Source organism: Oryctolagus cuniculus, chromosome 14, assembly GCF_051225735.1.
Source record: "Oryctolagus cuniculus isolate XC-2025 breed Fujian yellow rabbit chromosome 14, ASM5122573v1, whole genome shotgun sequence".
NCBI classification, from domain to species: domain Eukaryota; kingdom Metazoa; phylum Chordata; class Mammalia; order Lagomorpha; family Leporidae; genus Oryctolagus; species Oryctolagus cuniculus.
Window position 1 is genome coordinate 81,907,445 of NC_142880.1, and position 18,471 is coordinate 81,925,915.

General features: G+C 46.4%; 1 protein-coding gene and 1 long non-coding RNA gene across 2 annotated transcripts in view; one reads left to right on the plus strand and one right to left on the minus strand.

Annotated features, from left to right (window-relative positions):
* The window catches only part of NDUFAF2 (NADH:ubiquinone oxidoreductase complex assembly factor 2), a 323,300-nt gene extending 313,187 nt beyond the window's left edge, over positions 1-10,113 (plus strand). The window contains exons 5-7 of the transcript XR_016220788.1: positions 3,779-4,037; positions 5,465-5,646; positions 9,485-10,113. The gene's annotated coding sequence lies outside the window, so the exon portion shown is untranslated. The remainder of the gene's footprint in view (positions 1-3,778; positions 4,038-5,464; positions 5,647-9,484) is intronic.
* Positions 3,856-5,179, minus strand: LOC149122410 (uncharacterized). Its single transcript, XR_016220800.1, has 3 exons — positions 5,063-5,179; positions 4,134-4,236; positions 3,856-4,018 (listed from the first exon to the last, which is right to left on the minus strand). It is a non-coding gene; the product is annotated as an uncharacterized LOC149122410 (long non-coding RNA).
* Positions 10,114-18,471: the final 8,358 nt, after the last annotated feature.

Genomic DNA, 18,471 nt, shown 5'->3' on the forward strand with positions numbered 1-18,471 from the left:
GCGGCCGGCAGCGCGGGACGGGGACCGGGACAGGGCCGTGGGCACCGGCGCTCGGCGCGCCACCCGCGGGGAGCGCTCCTTCGGGGGCCGCGGCAGGGACGGTCAAAGGGCACCGAGAGGGGGACGGGAGACTCCGGGGGGAGGAAATGAGGGGCGAGAGATAAGAAAGAGGAGCCGGGAGGAGGGAAGTGCGTAGCCGCGAAGGTGATGAATGGCCGCAGGTAGCCGCGACCCCGGCGGCCACGTGGCGCGGAGGGTCGGGCAGCCACGATTCCGAAATAGAAAAATGTGAGCGGCCTGGAAAACAAACAAACTTAGGAGCCCATGCAGGAAAGGCAAGCACCCAGTGGAAGGAAGAAATAGAACCCCAAACAGGAAGGACGTCTGAATGAGAAACGCGGCTGCGGGAAGGAACAGAGCGGCCTTTGTGGTGTGTTTGTAGATTAGAGGCAGGACGAGGGAACTGAGAGAATCCCCTAGTGTTTACTCCTTGCACCTGGCCGACAAAAAAATGCATGATTTTTTAATCACGGGAGAAATCTCCGTAAGAGCGCTGGGCCTTTCATGCCATCAGCCTGTCTCTCGCGCGTCTCAATCCCTCAGGACTCTTAAAAGCAAAAAGGAAACCCACCGCGAGATTCCCCCCAGATGATTTTTTAATACAAAGTTTGTTTTATAGGAGAAGTCCTTTTAGTCCTTAGAACTCAAGCTGGGTTACCTGGTCCAAGAGCTGAACCATCTCAAGCTTGCTGGTGCCTATAAATCCCCGGTAAATGGTAATGATATTTTGGCCACTTAAAAATACAGGTGAAAAATGAAATCATTATTCGCATGATTCCCATTTCAGATGCGTTCCTTACCATTAATAAGTTAGAAGTTGGCTCGTAAGTTTAAATAATTTAACAAATGGAGTAATAAAAAAAAAAGTAAGTACAGCATAAACCAATAAATACAACACATGCCCAGGAGAAGCAAAGATTAGTTATTTCATTACTGCAAATTGCTGTTACTAAACATTATGATAAATTACTGAGAAGAAGCCTCTTCACCCCTTCCTATAATTTCAGGTTATTAATTTTATTCACATACAAGTATTTCTTTTCCTGTATGCGTCTCTTGCCTTGTTTCTCTAATGAGGAAACAGGAAAAAAAAATTGCAGAGATAAAATACTCAAATTGGGACTGAAGCAAATGAAAAAAGATATCAGAAACAAACAACATTATCAGCTTTTAGCTCCGTAATAAGCTTTTATTTATTTAGGGCCTATTAATTTGGAATTTATAATAACTTGATTGGGATCTGGGCAGAAATTTTCCTTCATTTAGCAAACCCTGTCTTGCTAAGTAGTGCTGAAGAATAATGTAAATGAGATTATAAGGGGAATGTTTGAAATACATCTTTGAGCACTTCAGGCAAACCCTTATATATGAATAATTAATGTAAGAATACATATTATTCTTATCCAATAATTATCTGGTAATTCAGAAGGAATTTGTTAGGTCACCCTGCAGAGTAGGGAGGTATGGGTTGTTACTAAAAAGCTGTATGACCATAGGCAAAGCACTTAACTTCTCCAGCCCTTATTTTTCTTACCTGTAGAATTAGATTGATAATACTCACTCTGCCTGGTATGAGCATATAATGGAAGAGTGAATGGGTGGGCATCTATTTTGCAGTCCACAAGGTATTAGAAAAATCTCTTTTACTTAAAGTGAAATTACAATTCCCACTTTTCTACCTTTTCCATCTGTCTTTCTCTCCAAGAGTCCATACCAGGGAGGCGTTCATGCTTTACCCAGCCTCAGCCAGAGGAAGTTCCCACACACGGCTGTGTGTGTGTGTGCACGCACATGTGTGCATGGGAGCATGTTTGAGACGTCCCTGTCAACCTGCCTAGCACGTCCTTGGTGTCATTCTTTGTGCTCCCTTCTTCACATGGCATGATTGAAGCAAATGATTGCAGATGGTTGAAAGAGGCGAAGCACTGGAGTCTGACAGACTCGGCTTCAAATTCACCACTTTCCATGGTGAGTTCACTGGAATGGTATCTCTCTGAACCTCTCTGTCTTTTTTTTTTTTTTTATCGGTAAGCATGGGAAGTATTACCAATTTGATGGAATTCTTTATAAAGACTAGAAGAGATCATGAGCACAGCACAGTGGCTTCTGAAGAGTAGACATTTTAAATGATGGCAATTAGAATTTATTTCAGTTATCTGAAAGGCAGAGAGATGGAGAGCTCTCATCCACTGGTTCACTCTCTAAATGCATGCAATGGCCAGGGTTGGACCAGGCAGAAGCAGGAGTGCGGAACTCAATCTGAGTCTCCCATGTGAGTGGCGGGGACTCAGCTACTTGAGCCACACCACCTGCTGCCAGCCAGGGTGCACATTAGCAGGAACCTGGAGTCAGGAGTACAGCCAGGACTGGAACCACCCCAAGAGCTCCAGGATGAGCTCCAGGCATCCCAAGCAGCATCTTACCTGCTATGCCAAACACCCACCCCGAATGAAGACCATGAATTGCAAGTTACCTTGAAATGATACTTGCATAACAGAGACTACTCCAAGATATCTTGCCTCTTATAATGTGGCTCCTGAACTACAAAGCCAAATTATAGTGTCCAGTTCTTGTACACATAGATGATCTATGTTGCTTTTGGTGAATTGTAAATGCAAAGCATTTTAATAGTGTCTCCTCAGTTCTAAGACATCTGCTTTTTTGCATTTGAATGTTTTCAAAATCAGAATGAGCTTCGCAAGCATTGTCAAAATAAACATGACAACCACTAGGCAGAGGAGTTGCAAAAAGTATCTGTCCTTTGCTTGTAATGGGTGAATTCAGCCAAATCTTTAAGAATAAAGGATTTTTTAAAAAAGATTTATTTATTTTACTTGAGAGGCAGAGTTACAGATAGAGAGAGGGAAAGACAGAGAGAAAGGTCTTTCATTCACTGGTTCACTCCTCAAATGATTGCAATGGCAGGAGCTGGGCTGATCCGAAGCCAGGAGCCAGGAGATTTTTCTGCGTCTCCCACATGGGTGCAGGGGCCCAAACACTTGGGCCGTCCTCTACTGCTTTCCCAGGCCATCAGCAGGGAGCTGGATCAGAAGTGGAGCAGCCAGGAGTCCAGCCGGGAGTTGAACTGGGGCCCATATGGGATGCCAGCACTGTAGGCAGTTGCACCAGAATAAAGGATTTTTTTTTAAGTCAGGAGATATTGGTGTTTATGCTTCACTCAGATGCAAAACATCTCTCTGTCAATCACTTTCAAAAGAAGCTATTGAGCTCCTGCAAAATGTAATCAATTAAGGACAAAACATTTAAGATTTCAGATGAAGAGGTCAGATGCTTAACTTGGTTTGCATGTTTTTGGCACTACAGAAATGTTTGTAATTTTATCCAATTTACATTTATCTGTATGTTTCTGCATAGTTTGAGCTTCAGGTTATATTAAGAAGCTTTTTCAGGCAAAAATTTGGGGAAAAAAGTTTACATAATTTCGGCACTTTTTATGAACGTGTCACCTCTACTTTGCCAGTGTCTGCTGATTCCCAGAAACCTGTCGAGTTAAGATGGTGATTAAAAAAACAAGTGTATATTTAATGTAGAATTTTTTTGTTCTCTCTGGATAAAGCTATCTTTTAATTAGATAAAATTAAACTCCTTTCTTTAAATCAACAAACACAGCAGAGAAAGTAGTTAACTTTTAAAATCACCTAGAAACAGAGAGAGATACCTTCCATCCACTGATTCACCCTCCATATGCCCATAACAGCAGGTGCTGGACCAGGTCAAGGCCAGGAGCCAGGATCTCATCAGGGTCTCCCACATGGTTGAAAGGGACTTGCTTACCTGAGCCGTCCTCTGCTGCCTCCCAAGGTGTGCATCACCAGGAAGCCGGATGGGAAGCAGAAGTGGTACTCAACTCCAGGTATTGCATGTGGGATATGTGTGTCCCAAGCAGCAGGCTTAACCCGCTAAGCCTCGACAGCCATCCCCAGTCATCTCCTTTCATCTTTAAAAGATTAAATAAGGTGAGTATTGTAATTCTTGACTGTATGAAGTAGGCATTAGTATTATTTTTACAGATGAGGAAACATATATAAGAGACACATAAAATAGTCACTCACATGAAGAGGTACAGCTGACAAGTGGTGGGGGAAAATTAGAACACAGGCAGCCAGACTGTCCCCTTCTGTGCAGTTGTGCTGTCCTAGTTCTGAGATGAGCATCCTGAAAGTCAGAGAGGTTATGTAACTTGACTTTATCACACCGCGTGGAAGGGAGAGAGCCAGGATTCACACATTGGGCCTGACTCCAAATAGGCTAAGGCTTCACACATGGCTTTCTTAACATCACACTGTAAGACAGCCTACGAGTGCGAACGGGGGTGGGAAAAGCGAGGGAGCGCAGACACTGAGGGACGACTGTTAGAACTGCCAGGGGGCTGCCACTCATCTTCAGTCCGGACCCAGTGAGACTGGAACTTGCCTCTGGGGGTGACCTCTCCCAGTGGCTGTGGCCGTGGGTGCAGTCGCCAGTGAAGTTTAATTCACACTCGTTGAGATATTACGGCAACATATTCTCCAACTTAAAAGTGTATTTTCCTTTCTCCTCTCCCCGTTTCTGGTCAGTCCCAACTCACCTGCCCCCTGTAGGAACGCCAACAAGCTAAGAGAAAGCTCTAAGAGTGTGTTCCTCAGTCCTAGGAGGCCCTTGTGGGTCCTCACTGTTGTCTTGCTCAGAGGGGCTGACCGGGAGTGGCTGAGTGACACCCAAAGGTGCCAACCTACAATCAGCCTCCTGTATGTCTCGCCACCCATATATCAGTCCTACCCTTTTTTATTCCAATTACACAAACAAAAAAATACGTTGGCTTCAACGGGGATTAATTTTGAGCCATTTTAATTGGCCGCACTTTTTTTAGGAACTAAAAATCACGATGGAGTCAGCTCCACTGTCTGTGGAAGAAAAGTGTCATCGTTCCCCTCGCCTCCCTAAGAGGGTCACAGCCCTAACCAGGAGCTTGCCGGAAATGCACGGGGAGTCGGGGCACTACCTTGGCACTCCGGGCATTGGAGAAGCCGCCTGCTGCTTGTACCTTGAGAAAGCCGGGCTCTAAAGACGAAAGGGAAGCAGATGTTGAAACAATTTGACAAGTTTGCTGATGTTTTGCAGGAGTTCACAGTCTGCAGTGGTTTTTGCCCGTAGGAGTATGTTTTCACTTCCCTGTGATTCACTGTGCACATCCCAGGTAATAGTGGATGTCACCAGGAAACGGAGTGCTTTAAGGTCAGCATCAGCCTGAACAACAGAAGTTAAAACCTGAAAACATTCCAGTGAGACTTTCCATTGTGTGACCTTCACTGGGAGTTCAAAAAGCACTTCCCCAGCCCAGTTTCTGAACGTCTGTCCTGTCAATAGCGGGTTCATGACTTGGTCTTTTTTTTTTTTTTTTCAGTTTCCTTTTCAGCTGTTACATGGTGACGTGTTTAGCACCTTCAGCCATCAAGAGGGTTGAAAAGAAAATAATCAGACCTTCTGAATTTTAGTCCTAAGACTAAACTCTGCCAGCTGAGAAAGCCAAACTCCACAGATGCCAGATTCCAGGCTTAAACCCCCACCCATGGACGAAGGAGTTGGGTAAGAGATGGAGACAGGAAATCATTTTAAATTAAAGAAAAGGAATCTAAACGCAATGGTTTTGAACAATTAGATGAAAAAAACCCTAGACTGCCCAATGTGTTCGAATATCAGGAATGGTAATGTGAACGTCCCTTTTCATAATTATTTCACTAGTTTAAACAATCATCTGTCTACCAAAATTCCTTCACGTGACCTCTAGACACAGAGGTTCAGGTAGGCTCTGGTAACGTTCAAATAAGCAAAGGTGGGGTAATAAACCCTGTGATGGACATAAGTCTCCTGGGGGCAGAATTCCCAGGCTCATCTCTTTTTCAGGAAAACGGGGATTTGCAAAGCATTGAGAAACGTGAAGCACCTGCAAATCTAGAAGGGCCTCTCTGGCCTGTGACGAGGTGAGCTCTCCGGCTCACTGCTGGGGAGAGACTCACGGGGTGCAGAGGGCAGCATCCTGCTGTGCTGACAGACTCTCAGCATTGGCGCACAGGGGTCACATGGCTGCTTCTCCACTCACCAGCCCTGTGATGTAGGTAAAGTTACTTTACTGCCCTAAGTCTCTCTTTTGTTATCTGTAAAATGGGAATAACAATATGTAATACCTTTGGCCCTTGTTGTCAGGGCCAAACATACGTAATCCCTTTTAGCTCAACACCTGGCACAGCACACATGCCAGTAAATACTTTAAAAATGTTTCTGTTTTTCAGGCTTCTTTAAAAAAATTAAAATTAAAAAAAATTATTTATTTTCATTTTATGTGAAAAGCAGAGAGAGAAACACACACACACACATGAGTGAGAGAGAGACAGAGACAGAGAGAAGACAGAGAAAGGGAGACAGATAGAAAGAGATCTTCCATTGTCTGGTTTACTTCCCAAATGCCCACAAAAGCAGGGGCTGGGCCAGACTGAAGCCAGGGACTCAGAACTCCATCTGGGTCTCCCACATGGGTGGCAGGGACCCAAGTACTCGAACCATGGCCTGCTGCCTCCCAGGGTGTGCATCAGCCAGAAGCTGGCTCAGAAGCCAAGTAGCGGGACTTGAACCAGGAACTCCCATAGGGAATGTGGGAGATCCAAGTGGTGACTTAACCACTGTGTTAAATGCTTGCTTCTCTATCCTTTTACTTCTTAGGTGATTTTAACGGTTTGATTTGTGTGCTGTGATAAAGTAGTTTGCAAAACTAGTCACATCTCTTTGGCTTTTCATGTGTAACAGAAAGCTCAAGTTCTACCCTGGCGAAAGACAGTTTCTTGGTTTCCCATGGAGAGAGTTAGGGCATTACAGGGCCTAGCAGACCTCATAGGCCCTGTACCTCCTTTCTGGCCCCTTGGGAAACACATTGGCCAGAGCCAGCCACCTGCTGAGGACAAGCACATCCCAGCCCGGCCTGCATCCCCAGCCTCCCCACCTTCCGGGCCCCTGGTCCTTGAGCCCAGGGCAGGGCTGGTCCCAGTGGCCGGCAGGCTGTGTGTGAAGTCGCCCAGTGGGGGATGACATCAAGAGCTGCATCCAGAGCCATGGGGTGCAGCAGGCCGGAGAGGGGTTGGGTAGCTCTGGCAGGAGATCCACTCGGTTTAGACTGAGCAGAGAAGAGTGGTGCCTGGGAGTAAGCAGCAAGGCCCAGCAAGGAGACCCACGTCCCTGCCCTGCGGTAATCAGGAGTCGGGCTCGCAGGCTGAGTCAGGTCCAGGCAGCTCCCCCACTGCCCGGGACTGTTTCCTTCCCGCACCAGCTCCTCCACAGGCCCGCTGTGGGCACTGCAAGAATGCGTGTGCCTCTCCTTCCTGCTCTGACCCGCGTATCACTGTAAACGGATATGACCTCTTGAGAGGTATTTCACAGGTTACCCACTTTTTACTGCGCTGCTTTAAATTTTATTTATTTATTTAATTGAGAAGGCAGAGGGACAGAGCTCGCCCATCCGCTGGTTCACTCCCCAAGTGCCCCTAACAGTCAGGAACCAGAAACTGAATCCAGGTCCTCCGTATGGGTGGCAGGAAACCAAGTAGTTGAGCCCTCACCACCACCTCCCAGGGTGCGCATCGGCAGAGAGCTAGAATAAGGAGCAGAGCCAGGATTTGAACCCAGGGAGTCTCATATGGGATGCAGGATGCTGCTGCCCAAATGCCTACCTCCTGGGCTACTGTCCTACCCACTTCACACTCTTTCTCCCTGTCTTTTAAACAGATCTTAAAATAAAGACAAGGGGGTGTGGCACCGGCATCCCATATGGGCGCCAGGTTCTAGTCCCCGCTGCTCCTCTTCCAGTCCAGGTCTCTGCTATGGCCAGGGAGTGCAGTGGAGGATGGCCCGAGTGCTTGTGCCCTGCACCCGCATGGGAGACCAGGAGGAAGCACCTGGCTCCTGGCTTTGGATCAGCGCAGTGTCGGCCGTAGCAGCCATTTGGGGAGTGAACCAACGGAAGACTCTGTCTCTTCCTCTCACTGTCTATAACTCTATCTGTCAAATAAATAAATAAAGACAAGGAAACGTGAATGCCCACTCGGTGTCATGAAAGCCCTTGCCTTCTCCTTAATGCCATAGAAGTACCTGCACTGGCTTGTGCTCCTCCCCATCACTGGACGATATCGGCTGCCTTGCCCCTCCCCTCCACCTTCTTAGATCCTGAGAACCTGGTCTGAGTCTTGGCAAATCTTCCCGTTTTGTAACCTCGGGGCCCCAGCCACCACCCTGGCGCACAGGCCGGAAGGAACGTCTGGGTGCGGTCGGGCCTCCCAGGGTCCCTGCCTGGTCCGGGCGCACACAGGGCAGCCAGCGCTGCCCCGGCTGTTTTGATCCTCCTTCTCCTCCTTCGTGGGAAGAGGCGGACAAAGGTCCCAGGCGCCTCTCCCCGAGACGGGCGAGGGTTCAGTGTGACGCTCACAGAACAACGCCTGGTCCCCGGGAACCTGCTCTGTTAGCTACCGTTCGCCCTCGAGGCGGCCTTCATTCCTCGCTTGCCTCGTTCAAATCCGTTTTCTTGAAACCATCCTTTCCTTTTCCCTCTGATCGCAACATCTTTCTATGGCAGACCCTTGCCCACGCGGCGCACATGGGCCGCGGCTGTTCAGGACCAGCCGGAGTCCTTGCAAAGGCCCCCGCGGGGCTGGCTGCACGCCGCGCCTCCCTCGCCAGCCCCGCGCGCGCCCTCTCCCCTGGTTCTCAAGGCCCCAGACACTCTGACCTTCTTTCAGTTCTTCAAACTCCCCGAGCTTCCCTCCACCCCAGGGCTTTTACACGAGCTGCTTCCTCTGCCCGGAACGCCGCCGACTCATCCTTCCCGTCCCGGCTGCGCCTCATCACTTCCTCTGGGAGACCTGGCCTGGCTTCCCAAACGGGCTCAGCCCTCTGAGCGGCACCAAGGGCTCCTCCATGCCCTCCCCGGCCTCGGGATCTGGCCCCTGATCGCGTGGCTGGTAGATCAGCATCCCTCTCATCACTGCCGTGGGAGCCCCACGGCGTCAGGGAGTCCGTGGGTCTTTGCTTTATTTCGGCCTTCAGGACTTTGCACAGTGCCCGATCTATGACTTGGGAGGGGCACTAATAATATTTTTGAAATAAGGAAGGAAGGAAGGGAGGGGAGAAAAATGCATGCCCAGCAGTCTCGGCGATTCGAGAGGTCGCACTGCCATGAGGATCTGTAGTGGTCCCAGGGGCTGGACACCGGGTTAAGTCACACGTGAGCCCGCTGGGCTTTTCTCCCTTCTCCCTGCCTTTTGTTCATGGAGGCAGCTGATTCTTAACTCGGTCCCAGTGTTTATTCTTCAGAAAATGATCCTTACCTGGCGTTGTAATGTGACCTCCGAGTGCAGTTTATGGTTTGGTTTTTCTTGTGCAGGCATTTTGTGATCTCAAGAAAGGACAGGCTGTTAGATGTGAAGCTGCAGAGGAAAAAGTTCTACTTGGCCAAATCCAAACAGGATTCCTTGCCCAGCACATGGGCTGGCATTTCTGCCCCGAATGGAGGAGGGAGGCACACAAGGAGCTACTGCACAGACAGATGGCGGCGGAAAGAAGAGGAGTGGGGAGGGAAGTCTCGCCGTGTCCCCCATTTTCAACTTCCTAGAAGAAACACTAAGAATGAAAAAACAGGTGTGAAACAAGCACTCATTTCTCTGAACTAACAGCATGTTAAGCTGCTGCCTGCAACACCAGCACCCCGTATGGGAGCACTCAAGGTTCAAGTCCTGACTGCTCCGGTTCTGATCTAGCATTCGCACTAATGCTTCTGGGAAGGCAGTAGAAGACAGCCCAAGTACTTGGGGCCCTACCGCCCATATGGGTAGGCCAGCAGGGAGATCCAGGCTCCTGCTCCTGCCTGGCCCAGCCCTAGCTGTTGCAGCCATTTGGGGGATGAACCTGTAGATGGAAAATACCCTTCTCTCTCTCTCTCTCTCTCTCTCTCTCTCTCTCTGTGTGTGACTCTATCTTTCAAATAAAATAAATCTTAAAAAATTTTTTTAAAAAGCAGAGGCATTCCACTTGCTGCATATGGGTAAATATACGACATGAGAAGAAAGAACGGCAGAGTTGAAAGGGATATTTTTGCCCTTCATTCAACCCCATCCTTGTGTGAAAGAGGTAACCATGGGCTGGAGAAGCGTAGGGTTTGCTGAAGTCACCCACAGGAGAGCCGGAGGGAGGGAATTGGGCTCATCCAGTGACTAACACTTTGAGTTCCTCCCCTTTGGGTACTTTGCCCCATTTAATCCTTATATGACGTCTGACACATAGATTTCATTACCCCCATTTCACAGGTAAAAATGTGGACACTCACAAAGACGTGGCACCAAGGCGAAAAGCTATTCAATCAGAAAAATTATGTAATTGTGTACTGACACTACAAAAAAAGTATTCTGAGTCAGCCACTTCCTAGTCTTGTTGAGCTGGCACCCTGCACCTGAGTGCCTTATCTGTAGGGTGACCCCATGCTCTGGCTTGCCTGAATCATATTGGTTTATATCTGTTGTCCCAGGGCCATTAAGGATAGCACCTCCTTTTTCTCTCTCAAGAGTGTCCCAGTTGGGTTAAACAAATTTGTTTTATGGTCATTGTTCTGCCTACACAATGGAGCTATTAATATCAGCCAGGTCATGGAATCAGTGGGATTTTACACATGAAATGCACAACATCTGGAATACGGTAAACACTCAACCCCTGTTTGCTGCTGGTCTTACTACAATCAGGAAGAGAGGCTCCCATCTAGAGAAGGAGTAGCGGCAAGGCTTTCCCACTTGACATTCCCATCTTGGTTCAGTGAACGATGCTGCCGGAAGTCCTGCACTGCCACCTTTCGTGGCTTCCAACCCAGCCATGGTAGGTAGCACCAGCCACTCTGGACTTGAGACAACGCAGGGGCTGCTTCCACTCTTGCCCCGGTCACATCGCACCACCAGGATCTTGCCATTGCTTTGCTTTTCCTGGAAAGTCTAGAGCCCAGATTTCTTAAAGAGGAAGAATGTGAAGCCGAGAATCCTGGCGAGAACTCCCACCCCTAATCCCTGCTCATACTCATTGAATGACTTAAGGGAGTTGCCTCCTTCAAGTTTAAGAGGTGGGTGTGAATATTTTCCCCTGGTCCCCTTGAATATTCTTGATCATAGTAATAAAAATGCTAAGCTCCATTGCCTCTTACTGGAGTGCAGGCTGCTGAATATCCCCCATTCCCTGAAGAACACGATTGTCGATGCTAGCACATGGAAACAGGTGTTTAGATTGCTTTTCTATGCCTTTTCACTGGCAAGATTACCCTAAATATTGCTTTGAGCCAATCAGTGATTGCTCTGTGTTCAGTCAAATTTACATCTTTGATTCTCTGTGCTAGATGAGACATTGCCTTCAAAGTCTATAAACTTAAACAAGGTGGATGATTTTTAATTTAGTTCTTTGTCCTCTTCTGCGACTTCTGTATTTGATGCAGAATACGCATATGTTTCTTTTATTATTGAAAATGCCTCATTTAGACCAACATGACAACGTGCAGTCATCTGTGGGTGTCTTATATCACCAAAAATGGTGTGTTACCCTGGGTGGGTGTGCCACGACTATATGTGGAATAGATAAATTAATACTCTAACCAGGACTGCAAATGAATTAGATTTGTTGTCTCTAGGTGTTTTGGTTCAAGAATTTTTTCTAATGTTGTCTGCACTTCCTGTGTCTGCCACAGTGTTCATTCTGTTGTCTCTGCCTAGTATTTCCTCCATCTCACTTCTGTCTTTGGAAAGCTCGCCATTTGTGCCAATGCCTCTGTGGAACACAACTTGCAGATTCAACTGGAAAGCATGGATTGGGAGTCTTAGAACAAAAGATCTAGGAAGAATAACACCAGTTTCCCAAAGCCCACCTTACTCCAGGTCTCCGCCACCTTCTCTGGAGGGTGTCTGAGCCCTGACTGGTGTGCATTTGAGAATCTGAACCTCTTCAGATGAGGTGGAGGGTGTGCCCTGCTGAACCAGGGTTCTCGCCCTTGTAGAGTAAGGGCTTGCTGAATTGTGAAGAGGGCTTTTAAAAGTAGCGGGGGGGCTGGTGTCGTGATACAGCGGGTTAAGCCTCTGCCTGCAACACTGATGTCCCCTATCTGAGCACCAGTTCAAGTACCGACTGCTCCCCTTCCTATCCAGCTCCCTACTAATGGCCTGGGAAGGTAGCAGAAGATGGCCCAAGTGCTTGGGTCCCTGCCACCCACGTGGAGTTCCAGGCTCCTGGCTTTGGCATGGGGATAGGCTGTTGTGACCATTTAGTGAGTGAACCAGCAGATGGAAGAGCTCTCTGTCTCTGCTTCTCTCTGTAACTCTCTGCCTTTCAAACAAAGAAATAAACCTTTGAGTACATATATAGAAGTGGTGTGTACCTGAGCATAGAAATGACTCAAGTGGCTCTTCAATGCAGTCTTCCAAACGTGGCACCCAGGAACCGCCGAGCGCTCTGTGGGATTCTTTCTCCCACTGGGGGAACCTTGTGCTGAGAGTCCGGGGTCTGGTTTCAGGCTGTGTCTCAGCAAGAGCAGAGGGCAGTCCACAGATCCCCTGAGGGCTGTTCCAGACATTTCTTCAGGCATAATTTAACATGTATCAGTTTATCCTGGAGTGTAAAGTACACTTCACCATTGAACACGGGAACTGGCTAACTACTCAGACTTCCCCGCCCCTCCCTTTTTAGTGCCTGTTTCCAAGCAGCGAAGCTGTGGTTCAGTGACTTCTGTCTGGATAATATGAACACAGGGCGCCTGGCCAATTCTGATGAGCTAACTATTTCCCCAAATTATCATGCCTACGCAAAGGGCCCTGAACTCTGCTGTTCCACGCTTCTCAGTGGGTCTGGGGGATGGGCTGAGCATAGGCATGCCATCAAATAGCCAGAATTTCATATTTCAGATTGTCAAGCCGTGAAAATTGTCATCCTCAGTAATGACTGACAGCTCCCCTGCCTCATCACTGCTGCATTGACTTAGGCAAAGAAAAAAAAAAATCTGCTTCAGTCTTTGTACAGATTTCTTGCTGAAAACACATGTGACAAGACTATACATTTTAACTAGAAATTGATGGGAGAACGGGCACTTCAAAATGCCTGAAAGACTTTGCAAAAAGTCCCAATTAACAGGATGTGACTCACACCTCAAAAAAAAAAAAAAAAAGTAAAATAAATGTAGCAGTGGGAATGAATGTTGCTCCCAGTGCCGAGTCGCTGGCGGATTGCCTGGGGAGAGTGGTGGCCAGGGCTTGCCAGCTGGCGGATCCACACGCCTATAAAAGATGTGGTCAGCTTACACCTTGGCAAACTATGATTTTGATGGAAATCTTAGAGATCGGCAGGCGCTCTCCCTAGTAAACTGTGTTAGCTCAGACCATTGCTTTTATCTGCGTGAAGGACATATCTTGATGGCCAGGATCAGCAGGACCAAGTCCGTCCTCTGCTGCAGACCAGAGCGCATTCCCAGATCCCAGTAGATACATGCCCTAGAGGGAACACAGGACGTAATTGAAGGTGGTGCACTCCCCTAATCTCCATGTTGAACCAGTCGGGCTGCTGAAGCAAACCAACTGGCTCACCAACAAACACGCAGCTGCCCACAAGTCCCGCTCACGAACCTTTTGTTCAAAACCCTGGCCTCAAAGCTTCTGTACTACCTGATGTTCAGTTACATTCAGCCTTGCTTTATTTTTCATAGGTGCCCCCCACCATGGCTAGCATGGCGCTCTTCAAGTAATGGCGGAACTGCAGAGAGCTTCCATATTCCGGAGTCTGTACTAAAAGTTACAGCAATTTAAATACTTTTTAAAAATTGAAAAACATATTCAACCATCTCCCCAAAGGATTTACTTTTATGAAATTTGTCAAAACTGATTCTAATACTTATAATATTTATTTTTTACAAGACAAACAGGCAAAAGTAGTCAGAAAAAATACTGCAAGCAAATTTAAAGGACAAATAGAGACTGGAAAAAACTTTTGCAATACTGGGACTGGCATTGCAGTACAAGCAGATTAAGCCATCACTTGTAACACTGGCATCCCATTTCGGAGTGCCAGTTCGAGTCCCAGCTGATCCACTTCTGATCCATCTCCCTGTTAATATGCCTTGGAGAGCAATAGAAGATGGCTCAAGTGCTGGTACCCTTCCCACTCATGTGGGAGACCCATCTGAACTCCTGGCTTCAGCCTGGCCCAGTCCTGGACGTAGCAGCCAACTAGGGAGTGAAACAGTGAACAGAGAGTTCTTTCTCTCTCTCCCGTCTCTCTGTCAGGCTGCCTTTCACATAAATACATCTCTTTCGTAAGCATTTTCAGTCTCACTAGTAGGCAAAGAACACAGATGGTAGTCAAATTTCTTTTCATCTGTCAGAAAAGATAAAACTTGAGTTGTCCTGAGTTATTGAGATTTTTATATCTTGCCCATGTCAGTGAAAAATGATACCACCACCTCCCTGGAGGGCAAATTGTCTACACATACACACACACACACACACACACACACACACAAATAAAGGCTTAAACATAGGACCTGCAGAAACTCATCCCAAGAGAACAATCAGATAAGTATGTGAAGTTGCAAGGACGACCAAATGGCAAGAGCCTAAATCTTAAGCAAAAGGATTATTCAAATGAGATAAACTGTATCAGTATCATCATGATCATCATGCTGCTATATTGGTGAAAATGTGATCATTTTTGTAAGAATGTATTTATATACACATGAGAATACTTGAAAAGTTCATGGAAAATGGAATGAAAAGTTTATTTTGGCACCAAAAAATTTGAAATCCATGCATGGCTTTTTTTATAATACGTATTTTCTGTGAGTCTTTTCAAAAAGAAAAAACTTTTCCTCTTACTGCTATTTTCTAAAAATTTATTTTGAGAGGCAAAGACAGACACAGAAAGACAGATAGACAGAGAGGGCTCCCATCTGCTGGTTCACTCCCTAAATGTCCACAATGGCTGGGGCTGGTCTGGGCCTGGGCAGTGCTGAAGCCAAGAACCTGGAACTCAATCTGGGATTCCCACATGGGTAGCAGGAACCTAATTACTGGAGCCATCACCTGCTGCTTGCAGAGTGTACATTAGCAGGAAGCTAGACTTGGGAGTGTAGCCAGAACTTGAATCCAGGTGTTCCAGTGTGGGATAGAGATACCTCAGTTTGCATCATAACCACTAGGCCAAATGAACTTGTTAAAGGACCCTCCTGTCTGTGTGTATATACACATACGTTTACATATATACTAACACACAGAGACAGATGTTTACAGATGCGTGATAGCCATAATGTATGCCTTTCCAGGGTCGTTTCCATAAGAAAAGATTGATGGAGCTTAGCTTTCTTATAATGAATATGAGGATTTTGTTAAAACACATATATAGAATTTTATAAAGCAAAGATTTAAAGGTGTAGAGGGGGATTTCAACATATAGAAAAATAGACTAAGAAGATTTGACAGAGAACTTTTATTGACACTTGCATGAATAATGATGAAAGCATTGTTTTTTTTCTTGCCAGAGACTAGACTGGATTAAGCCTGTAGACTTAAATTGAATTTGAAATAGGAACATACATATATTCACCTTCTAATGGGGAGCATGGATTAGGTGAAATCTAACAAGACTTCTATGCGTTAGGTTTTACTGCACTACAAACATATACAGGCAACCCTTGACTTGCAACTTCATTGGACATTGGGGATCAGGATAAGTGTAGAGGTTTTTTTTTTGTTTTTTTTTTTTTACAGTGAGAGAGAGAGACAGAGAGAAAGGTCTTCCTTTGCCATTGGTTCATCCTCCAATGGCCGCCGCGGCCGGCGCACCGCACTGATCCGATGGCAGGAGCCAGGTGCTTCTCCTGGTCTCCCATGGGGTGCAGGGCCCAAGCACTTGGGCCATCTTCCACTGCACTCCCTGGCCACAGCAGAAAGCTGGCCTGGAAGAGGGGCAACCGGGACAGAATCCAGTGCCCCGACCGGGACTAGAACCTGGTGTGCCGGCGCCGCAAGGCGGAGGATTAGCCTAGTGAGCCGCGGCGCCGGCCAGATAAATGTAGAGTTGATTGTACAATTTCAAACACAGGAAGGAGGTGAAATTGATGGAGAAATGAGGGTAGTATCAGAATAGGAGAGAAAAAGCTATGAAGAAGTTTTTAAAAATCTTTTTTAGTGCTGTAAAAAATTAGTTGGTGGAGGATAGTTTAAAATCACTAAAGTCGAATATAGTCAATCAAGTTAGTATTAATATTTTTGTGTATGTGATTGTGAAAAGATGGACTAAATGAGTAGCTAACTGTCTTTTTAATAAGACTATTGGTAATAGAATCAATTATGGTTCATTATTAACTTTATTAACAGAAAATTAGCCTTCACTAGCTCCTAAAAATATGAGGTTGTTATAGTAGACTGTGGTCCCTTATCAACATATGGATAACTTACAGGTATATAAACCAGCTCCCTTCCCAGAACTAAACTAGATTAGATGATCAATTAATAGCAAAAATGTTATTATATCTCTTTTTAATATTTCTTGTCAAAAACTTAAATATTCCTGATTCAACTTGTGCTTCTATTTGCGTAATATAATTTGATCATAATTGGTTTCATTTCGATTGTCTTTACATTTGGGGTACTTATTATCTTTTCTCCCATCCACTGGGAACGCCAAGTACCAATTTTTGCTGTTTAGCGAGTCAGTGAGGAGCTTCCCGCTGAGTGCCTTAATTATTGTTAATTGAATATTGTAAATGGTTTTTCAAGATCACCATCTTGGCAAACCGCATAGCATTTTTCTCAGTGAGCAAAAGTTACAGCACCAAGAATCCCTTCTACCCCTTTCTATACAATCATCAAATCAAGTATCGGCAGTGAGCGGTTCCTACACAAATGGGACTCCCCTTTTCAAATGTCACATCACGTAAACGCTTCATAGGCACTCAGAGTATGGTGGCTGCTTGATGAATATTAAACGGCAGCTGTCCTCTTCAACAGAACAACTCTCAGTTGCAGTCGGAGAGGACACATCCCACTGCCTTCTCCAGAGCTCCCACCCTGCATCTCATCTCGCACTGCCGGCCTGGTCCTCCAGGGTAGAGTTCCCCAATTGTCATGCACCAGAACCAAGCTTTCTAGGACTTTTTTTTTTTTTTTTTTTTTTTTTTGGCTGATCTATTATCAAAAGGAAGGAAAAAAAATAGTAAATAAAGAGCCTCAGAAGATGTGAGAATATCAGAAATGCTACAGGCAAAAAGCTGGAGAGTGGAAAAATCACGGAGCCCGCCTTCCAGTGTGCTTCTTGTCTGACAATGCACAATAAAGAAGAAATGAGAAATGTGTGATCAGCTTTCCAACTACATCTCCAATTTTGGTGGGGGCTGGGGGCTAAGGCTTTGCAGGAATGCCGTTGCGTTGGAAGTTGGCTTTAGCAACATACATCTCGTCTACTTCATGATGTATTTTCTAGCCCACTCAATGAAATCTTAACCAGTGTTACAAAATCAAGACCAGAAGATGGGGATGCCTTGAGACATCAGCTGGAGTCTCCTTTCCCACTAGCGTGGTCCCCAGATCAACACAGAGAAGAGCGGATCTGCCTCTGAACAGACAGCATTCCACAGGTGTGGCTTGTAAACCCACCGGCTAGAAATGACACTTCTACCAGGACTGCTCCCTGGTATCTGGACACCTGCTGCTAAACTTGGAAGGTCTCAGAGTAACGGACAAATTCAAGACCTACCGTCTTCCTTCACTCACGCTGCTGTAACAAAGCACCCTGTTCTCTAGGAATGGGTAATTGATTAACCGCAGAAAATGACTGCTCAAAGATCTAGAGGCTGTGAAGAGCAAGATCAAGGTGTCAGCAGATACGCCTGCTGAGGGCTGGAACTCTGCTTCAAAGACGGCGCCTTCTTGCCGTGTCCTCGGGTGGCCCTGAGGTCAGGGCACTCATCCCTTTCATGACGGTCCTGCTCTCTTGACCTGAGCACTTCCTACAAGTCCCACTTTCGATGCTGGGGCCCAAGCTTCAACACAGGAATTGTGGAGGGGTGCGAACACTCAGACCACAGCCCTCAGCTTTAGCAGTTTTCCAGTGTGAAGTGTTAAGGACTCTGTGGCGCCAGTTTCGCCCCTGACTTTGTATTTTCCTACTCTTTTTTTTTCTTCCCATTTGCCTACATTCCTCAACGCTTTGATCCTTGTAATTTGTATATAGATTTGTAAGTCACCTCAAGTCTGTGATAGGAGACAGGTCAGAATAAATCAATGACTGAATGAGCAAAATCGTAAGACATGCCCTCAAGCTGTAGTTTCCCATCACAGTTGCTGGTTCAGTAGATGATCTGGCTGT